Below are 5000 nucleotides of genomic sequence, written 5' to 3' on the forward strand. Positions count from 1 at the left end.
CGCTCCTGATGAGCCTCATGTTTAGGTGTTTGAGCCGACTATTTTACTGCAAAAATCTTTAGGACTCGGCATTTAAAGGAAATGTAACAATTAGGCTCATGTTGTTTTACATATGTTTTAGGAAAGATGGGGTAATGGTGTGATTCACACACACATACACACACTTACATACACATACACACACGCATATATATATATATATATATATATATATATATATATATATATATATATATATATATGTATATATATATATATATATATATATACAAATATATAGATACATATATATATATATATATATATATATATATATATACATATATGTACGCATATATATATATATATATATATATATATAAATAGATAGATAGATAGATAGATATAGATAGATAGATATAAATATCTATCTATCTATATATATATATATGTATATATATATATATATATATATATATATATATATATATATATATATATATATATATATATGTATATATATATATATATAAATATATATATATATATATATATATATATATATATATATATATATATATATATATGTATATATATATATATGTGTGTGTGTGTGTCTGTCTGTCTGTCCGTGTGTGTGTCTGTGTGTATTCCGTAGCAAATTCCAGATGATACTAATGGCATTTAATATGAGAACATACAGTAAATAAACGAGGACCATCGACTCAGCAAAGAGCTTGAATGCTTCAAACAAAGAAATGACCGAGCGCTTATCTGGATCATTGCAAAAGCCGAAGGATTCGGCCAAAACATTAAAAAGACAAACTGTGCAATATGCAAAGTAATCTGTTTCGCACAAGAAAGGCAATTCAGGTCGTAGAAACGCTACATGAAGAAGTTGGGGGAATTAGACAATGGTAAGTGTTGTTATTGATATTGCAAGCCAGACTGTTACCCAGGCTGGTATAGCAGAATATTACTTATCTGAGGGCTGCTTCAATGGTGGAGGTAGAATAGTATTGAGAGAGAATTATAGAATTAGAATTAAAACCAGACCTTCGTCAATGAAGATTGTCAACTTTTCACCAAAGTCTACAGTCTATGCTTCCCCTCTTTCATATGTTGCCCGTGAATTAATCTACTTTCTTAAAAGGGCTGCTTTTCTGGTCCTATACTGCAGGGTATCCCTACTCTTTACAGGACATTTCATAATTAATTCTATCTTGTAGATGATAAGGTATTTAGTATTTCACACAGAATATTGCACGTTTATCGTCCAATCCACATTATCAAAACACTTAGAAAACAAGTAAGTCTTCAGTTTCTCCTTGAAAGCCTTAATATCTTCAGTCAATCGGATGTCTAGTGGGAGTATATTGTATAATAAAAATCCTGGATCCAGATGGTGATCCGGATCACTGCCAGAATCTAAGTACTTCTAAGTTTTCTCATTTCTGACACATCCTGAAATTTCCATTGAAATTCATCCGTGAATTATGGAGTTAGGCTGGTGACAAACAAACAAAGGTGAAAACATAACTTCCTTGGGGGGAGGTAACTATATTAGAGAAATAAGAAGAATGAACTTTCAGTGATTCAAGTACAAGACTAGAAATATAATTTGGTCGCAAATGGAATAAAAACTGTGGAATGTTAAGGCATTTTAACCCTAAAATAAGGAAACATAATTTTCAGCGAATAATACGAAATATAAAGAGAATGAAACTTTATACAATGGGAATTATCTAACTAACAAAGGGAAAAACAACATATTCATGTCGAAAGATGATATCCAAGCAAAAGAAATGTAAAGATAGAGAGGATGAAGTAAAGAGTAAAATATGAATAAAATATCGTGGAATGAAACGTTCAAAACTTTGGGAAAAGTACTAAAGAGCAGGTTCCTTAAGTCCATTTACAGTTATAGTTATGATTATTAGTAGCAAAGCTCAAGTACATAATTGTTGCAATATAAATACAATATTTTTCCATGAAAACTTATGTTAGCTTCATCACACTGTTTCAATAAGTTACAACTAAAATTACTAAACTCCATCCTTCGCCTGTATAAGATTAATCAGTTACATTGAAAACGTAGATTCATCATAATATTCAATAAGTTTCACCTAAAATTAATAAACTCAATCCCTTGCCTATATAAGATTAATCAGTTATCTGGAAAAAGTACAGTATTTTGAGCATTTAGTCACCAATTTATAAGCGAATTGCATAATTTCATTTACTTGCAATTAAGCAACATTGCAAGCTCACAAATATTGCTGTATCTATCCAGTGGCCGTACATTACATTTTCCAAGGTGTTCGTCTTTAAGTTCCCAAATTCTAGATAAACAATTACGCTCTTTTTTTTTTTCTTACATGTCTCAAAAGAATAAAAATAATGGCGCCATGTACATTACAGGTTAATGAAGACGGACACCCCAAAAGCCACACTGGCCTGATCTTTTTGCCTGGGTATATATTCGGGTCTCTTGCCATTTTCGAAATCGTCTTTTTTATTGGAACTGTCATAGATACTGCGGGTTTTTTTTTCTGGAACGACAAGCCGCGCCAATTTGAAGGTGAATATGCCTTTGGAATGGAACTGGACAGAGAAATTCGAGGAATTCCTTGCAAGTTTAACCTCCACACACACCAGTATCTATTCATTTAGAAAATATTACTTTTCTACATATAATTCTCAAGATGTGTACAATCAGATATTGTAGTGGGAAAACTTAAATATAATCAATAATTTAATCTTCACGTAAATTTTCGCTTTTATCAAGAAGAAACTGGAGACTTTCTTATTCGGTGAGTCGTATGACAGTGACGATTTAACATTTTATAAGCAATATGTGATATGAAACATTGAATACTTTGAACGACCAAGATATAACGACAGTGGAGGTGTAGAAAGTGGGGTTCATTTGTGGTATGGGACCGGAAAAGCAGCCGTCAAAGAAGAAGAAGAAAGTATAAATATCCTATATGACATTTACATATTTAAATGAAAACATACCATTGACACTGGCTACGTCAGTACCCCTGCAATAGAACATGCTAACGTATGTCTCTTCATAGTTTATATATGACAAATAATTAGCGTTGTTACTAATCTTAATAAATTTCTTTTAATTTTATTTACTCATTACTTCTCAATTTCCTTTCCCTGTTTTCAAATCAGGGTTGTAGCTTGGCTAGTAAGGATATCAATGATATCAGATGTAGTAGAAACCATTAGAATTTTTATGAATAAAATCATTTTCATGTATCATCCATTATCCTTGAATTCTAAACGAAAATGCATAATTCATAGTTGTCCTTTGACTGAGGAACAGTTTGCATGCTGGTAGTATTTTTTCATTATATATATGAATGAGATTATCATGAAATGTTTAAAAAAAATCCTGCATTGATATAATCATCATTAATAATAATAATTTTCATTATAATCATCATTAACATTTCCAGGTATGTTCACCAAAAGTTGATAAAGCAAAATGCCAAGCAGTTAATTGCAAAATGAAAATATAAACATCAAATTATAAATAGAAAAAAAACATACTATAAAAGTAACATAACAAAGTAAAGGTTACAAGATTTATTAAAGATAAAAAAAAAGATAAACAATAAAATATATATAGGTCAAATATATCTTTCTCTTAACTAGTACATGTTATTCTAAGGGCACAAGTTTTTCGAGGTATCTTAATTTTTCCAAATAGAGCGCTCTTTTGTATTTTGCGAAAATTTTATGTATTTTCATATTACTTAATCTGTGCGATTATTTCTTTTTTATCAAAATATGGCTTTGGATTTTATGTCGAGTCAAACTTCTTTATCAAAGAAGTATATGTTTCCATTTGCATTAAAATTTTCAAACTTTTTTATTGTTATACTTAGGAGTTACCGATAATACTATATTTAAATCTTAAATGGCCATGCAATAACTTCATACTTATATAATTGAAAATAAATTCTCATTCCTGAGAAACAGTCAGTTATACACTCATGGTTGTGGAGATATGTCTCAGGAGGATCTATGCGCTAAACTTCATAAACTCTGTAATACTTATTCTAATGCCCTCAAAAACATTGAGATACCATAGGGATGGAAAAGTTGCCAGAACCAAGAATAACAGTACAATTACTATCGATTATATCATTATTATTATTACTAGCCCAGATAAATCCCTTTTTGAAATACCATCCGATATTCCAGCAAGGAATAGAGGATTTGGAGGCCTATCATATACGGTACTGAGAGAGGAAACTGTAAATGAAAATGCGTACGAGCTGAGAAACAAATATATTTAGTTTGTCTAATCATAGTGCAGGCCAATCTATTGTTCTCATAAACCATGAAATATTATAGGTCGCTCCTCTAGTAATGATTTTTTTTCCCCCAGGTACTTTTTGTACGATCTACTACAGGAGTGATATAGCAATAAGCTTTGGTAAAAACCTGATAACAGGATCCAGATAAAAAAAAACTCCCTAAAGTCTTCGTAAACCCCAGCTCACTTCCAACGTTGGAGGCTTACCTTTTGATATGTCAGGTGGCTTTTGAATACTCCACTGATAGAAAAATCAACGAATTCAACTTCAAAAGGTGGACATATTGAACAACTCAACTACTTCTTATGTTTTTACCTTCCCGTGGCATCTTTTCTTCGTCTTATTGAACGCCATTGCTTTAAGATTGTCATTTTTATTCACATATTTTACTCATTATCGTAAATTCTCAGTACTTCAAGATCTTTTCTAGTTCAAATCATAGTATTTTTTACGTAGAATACACCAAAACGATTGGTCAGGGAAGGTTATATATATATATATATATATATATATATATATATATATATATATATATATATATATATATATATATATATATATATATATATATATATATACTCCAGCGAAGGGTGGATGAGTAATCTACTTTTTCACCCAAATAATAGATTTTCTATAGATCTTCGTTTTAGGTTATCAACAAGCTTAAATACACCTATCAAA

Source organism: Palaemon carinicauda, chromosome 2, assembly GCF_036898095.1.
Source record: "Palaemon carinicauda isolate YSFRI2023 chromosome 2, ASM3689809v2, whole genome shotgun sequence".
NCBI lineage: Eukaryota > Metazoa > Arthropoda > Malacostraca > Decapoda > Palaemonidae > Palaemon > Palaemon carinicauda.